The following is a 14938-nucleotide window of genomic DNA, read 5'->3' on the forward strand; positions in this document are numbered from 1 at the left end:
CACGGTTGGGCCACCCCTGGTACGGAGGTTCACCAGCAGCCGCGGCACGGCTGCTTCCAAAAGCAGGAGACGACCCGGGAACCTCGGGGCAACCTGTGTCACGCAGGTGAATCCTTCCTCTTGGCCGGAAGCCGGATTCCTGACCAGACAACGCCACGGCGGAGCGGAGCGCCTTGTCCGGGTTGCTAGGAAACGGCACATACGCCACGTCTGCTCCGTCACGGGTAGCCGGAAGAGAGACACGGCCAGGGGAGGCTACAGTGGCTTGGGCCCACGCGATGCATTTCAAGCGCAGCCCCCGTGGCAGTGACGGCATGGTCTTCGCAACTAGACTACTTCCCGGGCCAACCCCCCAAACAGCCAAAGTGACATAAGCAACGGAATCAGGGGGTGGGAAAGAAATGCAGGGTTTCAGAAAGCAGGTGGAAGGCCAACTTTTGGGGAGTGCTTCCCACTGTGAGGAAGACCCTAACAAACAGGAATTAAACCGAAAACGGGGAGAAATGTAGAATACAACCAGACACCGAGCAAGTGGGATAATGGAAACAACTGGGGAGGGGGGAGGCAGTGAATATAAACAAGGATGAGATGCCCAGAACTGAAGAGTATCCAGTAGGGGAAGATTTAGGCATGGGGGGCTGGGGATTTCCAAATTGTTCCTTCCCTCCTCAGACCCCTTTCACGGGCCCGCAGCCAAGTTCAAATGACACATTAAGGCAGCCTTTCCTACAGAGTCTATAGCAGGGGTGGCATAAAAATCAATCAATCAATCAAATAAATAAATTGCTGATAAGGTGTGGACACGCCCACTTGGGGCTCCTCCCCTTCCCACCCCCTCCATGCCCATCACCGGCCATTTCAGAAGGGAGGGCAGGTCGAGATACGGTCATACCACCCAATAAATATTTACCAAAATTTTAAAAATATTAAAAAAATTAACTCCCACCCGTATGGGGAAACCCTTCCAGGGCCGTCAAGAAACCCCAGGGTTTTACAAAACCCTGGCTGAGAAAGCCTGCATTAAAGAATTCAAGATTTACATAACAAGCTTGCAATATACAGCAGTACAGACTAGCAGTATAGACCGTAAGCCCAAAGCTTATTACCCATCTAAGTTTGTGAACTGTTTTGTACAGCACAACCCTATGACCTGCCCTGATCTTGAGAACTTTAGGAAAGGAACACTCAACACTCCAACCATGCCCACCTTAAAACTTCCAAGCCCTCTTTCCCCAAATCCCTAAAGTCTGTAAAGATCAGAGAATCCAAGCCACTGGAGAGCCAGAAGGCTAACGAGAGGACCCTAAAGTCCCCTTCCAATGTCTCCTTACTGACCATGCCTAGTACGTTCAGCCGGAGAAAGCTGAAGGCCCTGAGATTAATCTGGGTGGAGACGGTGATGAAACCTTGGCAGAAAACACAGACAGGTACAAGGGCTTCTGGCTGATTCCTTATCCTTTGGGGCCAGGAGGATCTTCCACCCCTCTAAAGAGCACGGGTGACTCACAAGCCATCTGCGGGTCACCTCGCGAGCAGGTAAGGCAACTGCCTACCTGCAGATTTCTTCAGGAAACGGCAGCTTTGCAGGAGTCAGCAACGAAACGCTGTTTTCCAGTGAGACACCTGCAACTTCCCCAGACTCCTGGGCAGAAAACCTTGCAACGCCAGAGCGGTTAATTGGGCTGCACCGGGGCTCTCAGAGGAACACGCAGGTGCAGCGACCAGAAGCAGGCTCCTATTTTTACGCTCGGAGGGAGTTGCCGTATCCCGTGCTATCTTCGGCAGAGAAAAGACCTTCCTAAGAAACGGGGAGAAGGGAGAAATGGCACGCCCCTTTTCTCCAAGAAAGTTAACCGTGATGTTCGCCACCACGAACGCTCCGGCCCGCCGTCGGCAGGCACCCGAAATGGCCACGCCCCTCAAAAATGGGAAACCTGGCTCACTTGTAACCCTGTTGCCGAACTGAGCCAAAATACCAGGCCGAAGGATGCCGAGGGGAAGGTCATCCCGTTTAAGAGTCAAGCCCTTGGTTTAAAGTGCTCAAAAGGCATTCTGCCTCATGCACGCTTGGAAAGCTCAATGTGTGCTGATAATCAGAAGCAGGTAAAAGAATAACTTTATATATTTATGGAGAGATTTCTACCCCGACATTCCCCGGAGAACTCAGGGCAGCTTAAAACAAGGTAAAAAATCCACAATCGTTAAGGTCAGTTGCCAGATAAAAAGTCTGATTTTCAATACCAGCCAAGCCCATTATATAAACCTATGGTCCCTTCTTCCTATATACATAAACTAAAGTAATAAGGAGAATTTTTACTGGGAGGGGGATATGGAGTACATGAGATGTTGCCAGCAGGCAGAGAGAGCCCTGAGATTACTGAAGAAGAGTTGGTTCTTAGATGCGACTTTTCTCTACCCGAAGGAGTCTCAAAACAGCTTCCAATCTCCTTCCCTTCCTCTCCCTACAACAGCCACCCTGTGGGGTGGGCGAGGCTGAGAGGCCTGATATTACTGAAGATGAAGAATTGGTTCTTATGTGCCACTTTTCTCTACCCGAAGGAGTCTCAAAGCGGCTTGCAATCGCCTACCTTTCCTCTTCCCACGACAGCCACCCCATGAAAGGGTGGGGCCGAGAGAGCCCCGAGAGAACTGTGACTGGCCCAAGGTCATCCAGCTGGCTGCATGTGGAGGAGTGGGGAATCAAACCCCGTCCTCTGGATTAGAGGCTGCCGTTCTTTATCATTTCATTATCGGCAGTATTGAAGCAGGGCCCAGCCTGGTTGGAGAGCCAGCCACAAGAGCTGAATTACCAAGGTCTGACACCTGTCAATCGAGCTCTGAGAGAGGTGCAGCTAATTTACATTTCCTCCCAGTAGCACACGTTATTCGGTGACACATCCACCACCCACGACTTATTCCCGCTACCTCAGGTGAGCCCGAAAAGATTTGACATCTAAACCAATATTTTCATTGCATAATGTGGGGTAAGGAAGGGGAGAAATCACTTGACATTTCTGCAGAGCGCTCTTACGGCAGGCAATGCGGCATTTCGGATAGGCCTGGAGGTGAAGAAGAGGGGCTGTTTTTTTTTTTATAGCCTGCTTCTCACTACCAGAAGGAGCTCCAGAGCACCTTGCCCTTCCTCTCCCCACGACAACCACCCTGTGAGGTAGGTGAGAGAGCTCCGCAAGAGCTGCTCTACAAGAACAGCCCTAAGAGAACTGCGACTACTCCAAGGACACCCAGCTGGCTGCATGCGGGGGAGTCGGGGAAACCAGTCCTGGCTCTCCAGCTTAGAGTGTGCTGCTCTTTAACCACACTGCCATGTTGGCTCTCAAATGCAACTTTCCTAAACCAAAGAAGCCTCAAAGTGGCTTGTGATCGCTTTCCTCTCCCTCCTTCCTCAAGGACAGAAGTGGCCAAACTGTAGCCTGAGGAGATGCCCATGGACTACGATTACCATGAGCCCCTGCTAGCACGGTGCTGGTGGCGGCTCATGGTTATTGTAGTCCATGAGCATCTAGGACGGGCTTGGTTTGCAGGCAGCGACAGTGCTGGCTAACAGGCCTCCCCGAACCAAGAACATACCCTAGAGCAGGGGTAGTCAACCTGTGGTCCTCCAGACGTTCGTGGTCTACAATTCCCATGAGTCCCTGCCAGCAAATGCTGGCAGGGGCTCATGGGAATTGTAGTCCATGAACATCTGGAGGACCACAGGTTGACTACCCCTGCCCTAGAGTTCTCCGCAAGGGACACTAGCCCCATGGCCCAGACACATAAATTCCTCAGCAGCAAGTGTGCTGCAATCTAGGCTGTGAGCAAGTCCCCAGCCAAGGGCCTTCTCTCCCCCCCCCTCCCTCCTTCCTCTGCATCCATCTCTGCTCGCTCTTAGCTTGACACACCGAAGGGGGAAAAACTCCCCCAAGCGCAGCAGGAGTGGGATGCCCACGCAGCAGCAGAAAGAAGCACATACGGCCGAGTCGATATTGCGGCCGACGTGCCAAGGGTCTCCTGCTCCCCCCACCTTCCCAGACCAGCCACTGCTGCTCCGGTTTCCCTCCCCTTAATTAAACGCTTCTCCGCATTTCACAGAGCGTTCAAGGCACGTGGGTGTTCCCGCCTGCAAGTGTGGTGGGTTTTCCAAGCGTTTCAGAGGACGCATTTTTCACAAGAGCGCGCCTGCCAAGTGCTGAGGCCGCGAAGGAGCCCGAAGGATTGCAGAGCGTGTCCGAGAATACAAATAGCGCGTGGGCAGCAGGCCCAACCTCTCGGGCCTCGCCGTGTCTCTCCCTGCTCCCCCAGCGAGGCAGTAAACTAATCAACACACAACACGACGGTAATTTTTCAGAGGGGGAAAATGGTTGGGTAGTGAAATGTCCAACGGACTGCCCGTTCAAGTCCCCGCTAAGCCATGACACTCACTGAGTAACCTTAGGCCTGTCGCTCACTCTCAGCACAAGCTACCTTGCAGGGTTGTTTTAAGGATGAAATGATGGTAGAGGTGCCAGTCAAGGTGGGTTTTTTAAGAAAGTGAGCGGGGCTCTTTGAGAAAGGGCCCAGGCTCAGCGGTCAAGCACCTGCATGGCCAGGAACAGGTCCCAAATTCTATCCCCGGCATCTCTAGTTAAAAGGATCAGGTAAGTAGGCAGTATGAAGGACCAAAGAGAGCAGCTTCCGACCTGAACCCAGGAAGCAGCAGCCTCGATTCAGCGTCAGAACTGGGTACGCTACCCTGATTTATTTTGATTTCTTGCTTATTGTTTGTTTACTGTTAATCCTATTTCTATAGCGCCTCTCTCGGCATTTGCTGGCTCGCGGCGGCTCACAAACATATCATATAAACAATATCTCAGCAATAAAAACATCCTTAGTAAAAGTTCCCCTAAAAGGCTAACAATAATCTTTGTTGGTCTTAAAGGTGCCACTGGACTCTGATTTTGTTTGGTTGTGCTGCTTCAGACCAACACCCACTTGAATCTAATATTTATAACAATAATAATGATTAAATGCTAAATATATATACCGCCACATTCAGCATTTCTGAGTTGGGTCTTGGTTTCCACCTCCCCCTTTCCCACTTAGAGGCTGGGTTACTTTGCTCTGGTATCAAATTCACATTTTAGTTCTGTAGGTCCTTAAAAGACCAGCAAGAGTCCCAGGATAATAAGCCTGGCTTTTTCAAGCAGGGTCTCCGCCATCCGACTGAAGGCCTCGTTCTTCCAAAAAGGACCTCTGGCCTGGATTGAAACAGGAAATGATGTTTGCCATTCGCACACCTTGTGTTTTCCTGATAGGCTGGTGTTTAGTTTTACAATGGCTTAAACAAAGAAAACAGCCATTTCTGTGCTTTCTCGAGGCCTTGTTATGGGTTTATGAGGTTGGAAGGCACAGGATGGCTCAAACATCATACCGGATGCTTTGTGGAAAACAAGTTTGTTAAAGCCCAGTTCAGCACCATCTGTGACTTAACACTGGCTCCAAATCTTCAGAAGAGGTCAGAGTTGGCCATAAGGTTCTCCTTGGCTCCTGGCAAGGGAGGCTGGAAGCAAACTCCTGAAGATTTGGGGATGAAGCCTGGGAAGGACAAGGACCTCAGTGGAGCACAGAGTCCACCTTACAAAGCGTCCCCGTCTTCCAGGGGGAGTGATCTCGAAGTGTGGAGATGAACTGTAATTCCAGGGAATCCCCGGTGCCATCTGGAGAATGGCATCCCCAGCTGGCTACACAGTCACAAAGGGACTTAATTTGCGTTCTCTCGGTGACGTGCATTAAAAGAGGACAGGGACAGTTTCTCCGAGAGAGAACTGCCCATGCAAAATTTTGCCCATCCCAATTTCACAAGGAGAAACTGAAAGCGAGTCAAGCTTCCGGGGGAAGACCGCTTCTAGAATTCCTGAGATGTTGGGTTTGGACTGCTGGGCAACTTTGGAACATCCTGAGATGTTTATAAGTGAGAAGGACCATAAATATATGTCAATAAATAAAACGGGATCAGAATCTCAATTGTGTGCCTTGGACAAAGCTTCCTCCCATTAAATACCCAGCGCAAACACCTGTATTTCCGGATGCAAACATAAAACCCCAAGTGCAGCCCCCTTGCATCTGTACGCCACACAGGGAAGGGAGGGGGGGCGGATTTGCTCTTTGCTCTCTAACTCAACACTTCCCCCTTTGCTTGTTTTTCCTTCCCTGCATCTCAGGGGAGGGTTCTGCTAGTCTAGTGGGTGGCTGGAGCTAAGCAGGGAAGGCTCCTCTGATTCAAGCATCTCCCTTGAGTGGTTTTGTTCTTCTGTCTCCTTTCAACCCTGCAGGCAGAAACCAGCGAGGAGGAAAAAAAAGAGAGTTAAGACGGCAAGCTAAAATCCTTAACGCTGGACTGGCAAAAATTGCAGGCCCCGCTGTAGACTGCCCTGGGTCATCTTCAGGTCAAGGGACGCCTCTAGGGAACCATGTGCATCTTCTGGCTCTGCGTGCGAGAGGTAAAAATCTCAGCTGCTTTAGGATCCTTTCTAGAGCAAACTAGGGCAGCCGAGCAACCCAGGCCTTGAAACGGCGTCATCGACCCTTAAAAACTCACAATGTCCTTTCTGGATTGATGAAAACTGGAAGCGTAAATCATTCAAGAACAGTTGCACTACAGGCAAGTGAAGGACAGGCACTCTGCACATGCTCAAGGGTAGTCTTCTGCATGCAGCCTCCACATGCCGATGGAAAGGCAAGAGAACTGGATAATCCGTGACGGTTGTTGGTGGAAATTACCATTAAGTCACAGATCGTGGCAATTCCATGGGTTTTTCAAGACAAGAGCTGTTAAGGGTCAGGCACTCTGGACTTCCACAGAGGTAACTGAGTTTCTGCACTGTGCAGCGGGTTGGACTAGATGACCCCGGAGGTGCCATCCAAGTACTACCCAGGACCAACCCCGCTTGGTTTCCAAGGATTGATGAGATCAGGCGAGCCTGTGCCATCTTGGGACCATTAGAGATGGCAAATTCACGAACAAAATAAAAACAACCGTATCACCTTAATGAGGCTGATGAATTTCTTCCTCCACTCCAGCTCTGAAGCCCTTTAGGAACACCGTATTTCCGCGATCCAAAACTGGGGATGGGGCTCCTGTCCACAACTAAAGGGAAACACGGCTGAGATTATCCTAACCACCAACGAGAGAATTGTAACCTTGAGACCACCAACGTATTAACAAGCCCCTCGCTCTATAAGAATACGAATTCAGCCCTGCAAGGTCCAACCTATGATGTTCAACCATCTCTGGCTTCGGTGCTGCCCTTTAAGGCACACCCCCAAGTTCAGCCAAAGTATTATTTTCACATCTAGAAGTTCCTCTGCCAGGGATGCCGGACATCTTATACTTCTGGCCCGGTGAGACGTGGGAAGAATTACAGCATCGTGGGAGAGGACAGTCCAACGCACCTCAAAGCGGCAAGCAACGAAGCAAGAAGAACCATCTGATCTATTTGTCCAAAGTCTTTCCGCAGTTCTGCTCCTTCTCTACCCAGCCCCGAGAACGCAGCCATCTTGACCACTTGTATGGAGACGACAATAACCACAGCAAAAAACAAACAAACAAACCAAAATCCATTTCCAGAGGACTATCCAATGCGCTGCAAGGCAAGCTGCGATTTAAAAGGCTGCAGGACCGGCAACCTTTTAAAACTGCTTGTGAGTTCCTCCACCTTTCCTCTGCCCCTTCAAAAACCATCCCTCCATCTATCAAATTTAAGACCCTCCACTCTCCTCCCCCAGCTACCAATTGGTCTGCTTCCATCCACCTATAAATTGCTGGAAAAAAAGCAGCGCACTGTTCTTCCTGCCGCCTTGAATTCCTCATCCCGATGTTCTAGCTCTCCTGGTGGGAGTAGCACGATCGGTCGTGTACTGGCAAGTGATGCTAAAAGAGTACGGGAAAAGCAGCTGCCAGAGCCCTGGACTGACATTTCTGGCCCAACGACATCCTGGCCTCACTTTTTTTGCCACTAAATCACAGGTGACTGACAGCAGCCCCATAGGCCACCCACCTCTGCACACCGATGCTGGGCCGTCCTTCTAATGCTGACCAAGCTATGCCAAGATCAGGCAGGCCTTGGCTATCTCATTCCACACACCTTGGTTAATGTACCTTCAATGTGTTTTTGCAGCTGGGGTTTCCTGTGCAAAACAGAAACATCTGCTTATTGTGTACACTGAACGTGCATTATCCAACATGCGTGGAATGGGCCAAGGTTTCATCCCGTGCTATCTCAGAGGAGAACCTCGCCCTATCACCTTTCGCTGGGCTCCGTTCCAGCCCCCCAAACCTTTCCAGTCTCCCGGCTTGTCCTACCTGAAGGCCCAACCCTATAACTCTCTATGCACAGCTTGTGGCTTGACGAGCTCCCAGATTATCCCCCAAAGCCCCCTTTAAGCCCATATCGTCCCCACAGAGTAACAGCAGGGCACCAAGAACTCCTTGCTACCCTCTCAAGCTGCCCAATCTCCACTTCCAATCCTTCTCTGCTGCAGAGCCCCCCCCCCCCTTCTGTGCATCGTGTTCTCTTTTTAAGCTTTTTCTGTAAACTCCAAATGCAATAGTAGCCCAGAGGCAAACTGTCCCCTGCCCCAGTTTTCCAGCCAGGAACCCCCAGGTGTGCACCCACCTCCCCACAGCGCTCTTCTGGGAAAGACCCTCCAAGTAGCCCTCCCACCGGGCTTGCACCAAGAAGGCGCTCCCAGGAAAGGGACTACCTCACAGCTCCCCATCTCCCTTTCCTACCACAGAGACCATCCCTCCCTTGACCCTACCAGAAGTCCCACCCTCTTGAAGTCCCTCTGCATCCGAGCTCCCCTTTTCTCCTCTAAAGCCTTCTTTGCCCCCAAGGCCTGAAGACCCTCACACCCCCAAGACTCCTCCAACACCTCCAAAACAACAGAGTCCCCCACTCTCTTGGCTGCCAAGATGCTGGGGGGTCACTATGACCCCCAGCTCCCTTCTGCTCCTCCTTCACCTCAAGGGCTGCAGACCCCTCAAGACCCTCCAATAGCCACACATCCTCAATGAACCTCCCCAATGAAAGCACCCCCACGCCCATCATTCTGGGTGCCTCTGCATCCGTTCTCCCCTCTAAAACCCAAAGGCTGCAGACCCCCACCCCCCAAGGCTCCTCCTGCACCTCCATCCCACTGTAAGCCACCCATCCCCCCCCTCCGTGGGTCCCTCTCCACCACAGCTCCCCTTCCACTCTCAAGCCCCTTTGCCCCAAAGGCTCAACACCCCCAACCCACACTGCTCCTCCTGCATCCCCGCCCCACTGTAAGCTCCCCACCTTCTGGGGTCCCTCTGCACCCCAACTCCCCCTCCCAATCCCCCTTTGCTCCAAAGGGTCGAGACCCCCCACCCCACAAGGTTCCTCCTGCATCCCCGCCCCACTGTAAGCTCCCCACCTTCTGGGGTCCCTCTGCACCCCAACTCCCCCTCCCAATCCCCCTTTGCTCCAAAGGGTCGAGACCCCCCACCCCACAAGGTTCCTCCTGCATCCCCGCCCCACTGTAAGCTCCCCACCTTCTGGGGTCCCTCTGCACCCCAACTCCCCCCCCCCACCCACCCACCCACCCACCCACCCCCAAGACTCCTCCTGCATCCCCTCCCCACTGCAACGCCCCCACCCCCCCGGGGTCCCTCTGCCCCCCAGCTCCCCCTTTGCCCCCCAGCTCCCCCTTTGCCCCACAAGCTCGACAAGGCTCCTCCTGCATCACTGACCGCCGTGGGGGAGCCTCCCGCGCCAGGCCCAGAGCTGCGGCCGGGCCCTGCGCGGGGAGAGGCCTCCTTGCGGCGCTCACCTGCAGCCCGGGCTGGTCGTGGCGGAGGGAGACCGAGGAGGGAGGGAGGGAGCGAGGCGGCTTCTCCCGCTCGGCCCCCGCCGCCGCTGCTCCTCTTGCCGCAGCCTCCGCCCCCTGCCGCTGCCCGGCGCCGACTGACAAGGCGCCCCGCGGACACGCCCCCCCCCGCCGCGCCGCCACGCCCCCCGGCGCCCGCCCCGGCCCCCGCGCCCAATCCGCGCCGCGCAGGGCGAGCCCTCGCCCCGCCTCCCGGCGCGGAAAGGCCCTGCCCCTCGGCCGCGCAGGCGCAGGAGGGACGCCCCGGGGCGCGCGCATGCGGCCTGCGCAGGCGGGGGAGGGAGGGGCGCGTGTTCTTCGTAGAGAAAGAGGAGAGCGTCGCCACTTCGGGTTCCCACGCGACTCCCGAGCGGGGTCGGTTTTGCACGCTGTCGAGGCGGTTTCACCTGGCGCAGGGAAACCCGGCTGCAAAAGTGCATTTTGGGGAAGGGCATTGTCCGGCCTGTGTGGAATTAACCCTCCTCTGCAGGGGAATGGCGGAGGAGGAGATTTCCTTGTTCCATGGCCGGCTGCAAAAGGACCACATGTGTGAAATAATGGGGGGGGGAGCAGCTGAGGTGTGGAGGAGAAGGAAATCCAGCTGCCAAAGCATATTGAGCGTGCATTATCTAATGCTGTTCCTCAGAGGGACACCAGGGTCTTGATGGGGGTCAGGCCATGGCAAAAACATCTCCAAATGTATCTTGCCTGGCACTCAGACACTGTTAGGATCTCTTGGCTGCCTTACGCACGTGCCAAACGATAAAGACATAATAATACTAGACAGCAGGGTGCGAGTGAGAGAGTTTGCAGCCGAACCACCACATTCTCAAAGTACCAATTTAAAGCCATCTCTGCTTTACTGAAGTGAATGCCTCCGGAGGATCCTCCTGGCTTCCCGGCCTTCCTGCCTCCTTCCCAGCCGCTATTTGAGCCCCTTTCCGCAGACTCGGCCTTTTTCGTAGGACCAAGAGAGTGTTCCAAGCAAACCTGGCCTGCCTTGAAAGCTGCCTGCTGCCAAGTCCTACAGGGCTGGGCAGGACAACAAGCCAGCAAGTCTTCTCCAAGGATATCTGGGAGAAAAGCCAGGGACTCTGTTGGAACCGATTTGCCTGAGAAATCTGCCGAACCCAGTTGCCAATTGTAGTTTTCGGTATATGTTTTCATGGCAAGGAGCGAGAGAAAATAATAGTAAAGGCAGACGTGTTCTGAATCCGAATGTGACATTCTGTAACTTAGTAAAACCAAAACTCCCAAAATTCCTATTATTATTGCTATTATTGCTATTATTATTATTATTATTATTATTATTATTATTATTATTATTATTTAGACTTATATGCCACTTTCCCCTGACAGCTCACAAAAAATATACAGTTTTTGTAGTTAGGTGCGAAGTCATTTTTTGGTGTTGCTTCTAGAAGGTGTTGCAGGGCTTCATAGAACTGGTCAATTTCATCCTCTTCAGCAGCAGTGGTTGGGGCATAGACCTGGATTACCTTTTTATACACTATAATAATATACATATAAAATGCCAGTAATTCATCAGGAAATTTCCCTCTGGGATCCACCTGCTGGCCTACAGGTGTTTTGGTCCCCTCCCATTTTGAAGCCTCTTTTTTCTTTTCCTTTTGGTGTGTTCAAGGAGGGCTTGACTCACCCCCCATCTGCTCCTCATCCTGGGAAAAAATGTCACTCGGGATTTGACAGACTCGGGTTGGAATCCAGCCTCGTTCTCCTCCTGCCTCACGCGTCGCTTGGTCATCTCCCCAGTCTTATAATTAAACTCCAGCCCGAAGGGAATTGGGAGCTACCTGATGATGGCAGACGATTACGTAAGCCATCCAGGCCTGGGAAGCACAGCCAAGGGTGAGATAGCTGTGGTTCTGATGCACTCTGCGGCACCGGGGACAGAAACACCAAGTCCCAAATAAAAGGGTACGAAATGCTTCACCCACAGGTTTCACAGCTAATGACAGTCTATTAGGTCCTGAGGTGGCCCTAATCTGTGTTTCCTTCTGTTATTAGTAGGAGCTTCCCAGGAATTTTATTAACATCCATTATTTCGTAGCAGTTTTGTTATCCTGGCAATTCTGTCATCATCCATCGTTTAAGAAGAGCCCGCATACCTGAGATCATCTCTGCACCGTTTGCTCAGGACAGTTAGCTGGTGCAATGTCTCCATGTGAGACCTTTTAGGGGTGTCACCTCCAGACGGGAGAAATTCCTGGAGGTTTGGTGGGAGGAGGCTGGGGAAGGGGAAGTTTGTGGAGGGGTATTGCTGCATCTGTAGTCCTGCGACAACCAAGCATGTGGTCCAAGGGAAGACTGTAAGCCTGCACTGTAATTGACCAATGTGCGACTAGGTTCCCTCTGCCAGATCCTGTCAGTTTACAGTGAAACTGACCAATAGTGAGCACTGACAGGAAGATCTATTGTGGGCTTTTGTATGTACATTGGGGTTGGTTGTGGATTTCTTAAGTTCAGTTTCAGTTCTTGCTGGGGTCACAATAAAGAGGCAAAAATTAGCTTCCCCGCCTTCCTCTCATGAACTACAGGAAAAAGGGACCCACTCTGGATTCTGAGGCCTAAAACAATGTGGGCATACAGTATTTATTTTATTGATTTATTTACAGAATACATACCCCCACCTTTCTGGCCTTACCAGAGCTAGAGAAGCAACTGTCAGACTAAAAATGACGTGTTATAAAAACACATCTTAAAAAACATCAAAGCCAAAAACCACATTGTTAGAAGAACTGTTTTTTAATACGCCGTGTTTCACCACCTGAAGGAGGCCCAAAGCGGCTTACGAACACTTCTCCCGCTCTCTCTCCACAACAGACACCCTGTGAGGTAGGTTCTGAGAGACCTGCTCTGGGAGAACAGCTCTAACTGGACTGTGACTAGCCCAAGGTCACCCAGATGGCTGCATGTGGATGAGGAATGGGGAATAAAACCTGGTTCTCCAGATTACAAGCTGCTGCTCTTAACCACTGCACCGTGCTGGCTCTCTAGGGTTACCAACCACAATGTGGGGTCTTGAGTTCTCCCAGAATCAGACCTCCAAGATCAATTCCCTGAAGAATGGCAGCTTCAGAGAGCAGACTCTATGGTATACCATAGATTTCGCACCAGGATCTCCCCAAGCTGAAGCTGGCCGCTCTAAGGGGTCTGCTGCTTTCACCTCTGTTTCTCTTGGAAACAGCACGCTAGCTTAGAAAAAAACATCTTGCCCTGATCTACACAAGCTCTCCTGGGAATTCAGTGACTTTGATGGAATCACCGCATTTATCCTATTCATCAGCTTGTTTGGCTTACTTGATTTTAGCACCATGCGTGGGATGGAAAAACTTTCTCGGCCGGTCTCGGAAGCAGTGATTAGTCAAAACAGAAGAGAGACTGTCACGCATCTAAAAACCTTGAGAACGATGGTGCATCATCTCCGAGGAAGAAATTATGGGGGCTGCTCTGGGGAATGAAGGGAAGGGGAGAAGGAAGCAGTGCTTCCTCTCCCCCATCCCGATACACACATGAGCTCCGCCTTCTTCTAAGGTGGGCTGTGCTCACACATCACTGGGTACATGTGAAACGGACTCCAGAGTTCTGGTAGGCAATGTTGAATAGGAGCCAACAGAGTGATGCAGCAGCTAAGAAGGCAAATGTGATATTAGGCTCCCTTGCTGGGAGCAGAGCATCAAAAGCAAGGGAAGCCATAATACCACTCTGTTCTGCACTGGTTCGACCTCATTTGCCATATTGTAGTCAGTTCTGTGCACTGCAGTTCAAGAAGGGTATTGACAGGTTGGAATATGTTTAGAGAGGGGTGACTAGGATGGCTTTGAGTCCAAAGGGACCTTTAAGACCAATAAAATTTTATTCTAGGTGTGAGCTTTCATGTGCAGGCATACTTCCTCAGACACGAAAGCTCACACCTAGAATAAAACGCATTGGTCTTAAAGGTGCCATTGGGCTCCAATTTTGTTCTGCCACTCCAAACCAACACAGGGACACACCTGAACTGATGTAAAAGGCAGACGTGTTGAAGAGGGGGCCAAGTTGTTTACTGCAGCTTTAGAGACCAGGACTAGGAGCAAGGGGTTCAAATGATGGGAAAGGAGGTTCCTCTTCAATATTAGGAAGCATTTTCTGATGACAAGGGCTGTTCGTAGATGGAATAAGCTGCCTCAGAGGGTGTTGGAGTCTCCTTCACTGGAAAGTTGTCGGAGGAGACTGGATGAGCACCTGTCGTGTGCGATTTTTGAGACCCCCAAGAAGGTGGGGGGGCTGGACTGAATGGCCCTCAGGGGTCTCTCCCAGCTCTGTGTGATTCTTGATTCTGGGTCAAATACTCTCACGGCACTAGGATAAATCATTTTCAACCGGATTGTCTTGTCTTGGAATATCCGCAGAGGTGTGGATGTAGCCTAGGGAGGACGAACTCGTCTGGCGAGGGAAAAAGGAAAATACGATTTTAACACATACCCACAGATTTTCACACCCACAAATAGGAATTACAATACAAACTAGGTTTATTTGACAAAGAAGAATAGAAATTGACAAAGAGGAATGACAGCAGGGCTGTTATTCCAGGGCATCCCCAGGCCCCACCTTGAGACCGGCATCCCTAGCAAGCAACATGGTGACAAGAATCTTTCACTCTCTTTCAGGCCTTCTGGAACTCTTTCACAATCTTCCCCTCAAAGTGGCTCTTGCAGGGCTGTTGCCAGCCTCTGTGGCAGGTCTGGGGGTCTCCTGGAATTACAACTAAGCTGCAGACTGCAGAGATCAGTTCCCCTGAAGAAAAGGGCAGCTTTGGAGGGGGGACTCCGTAGCATTGTATTCCACTGAGGTCCCAACCCAAATCCCACCTACTCCCGATCCACCCCCAAAGTCTCCAGGTCATTCCCAACCCAGAGCTGGCAACCCCACTCTGAAGGGATACCACTGTCCGTCTTCAGGGCCTAAATCCCACTCTGAGGTTGGAACAGAAAAACGCCATCGTCGCCTCCTCCTCCTCCTTGTGTCACTTCCCTCTCCCTTTCTTTTCAAGAATGCCGCCCCCTTT

General features: G+C 51.8%; 1 protein-coding gene across 4 annotated transcripts in view; it reads right to left on the minus strand.

Moving 5' to 3' along the window:
* LOC143825733 (vigilin-like) overlaps nt 1-9988 on the minus strand; it is a 34731-nt gene extending 24743 nt beyond the window's left edge. Inside the window, exons 1-2 of one of the 4 annotated variants that reach the window (XM_077314007.1) lie at nt 9835-9968; nt 7024-7126 (exon numbers count right to left, since the gene is read on the minus strand). The gene's annotated coding sequence lies outside the window, so the exon portion shown is untranslated. Of the gene's footprint in view, nt 1-7023; nt 7127-9834 lie in introns of all 4 variants that reach the window. The other 3 variants (XM_077314003.1, XM_077314005.1, XM_077314006.1) reach the window with 3 other exon arrangements.
* Nucleotides 9989-14938: the final 4950 nt, after the last annotated feature.

Source organism: Paroedura picta, chromosome 16 (assembly GCF_049243985.1).
Source record: "Paroedura picta isolate Pp20150507F chromosome 16, Ppicta_v3.0, whole genome shotgun sequence".
Taxonomy (NCBI): domain Eukaryota; kingdom Metazoa; phylum Chordata; class Lepidosauria; order Squamata; family Gekkonidae; genus Paroedura; species Paroedura picta.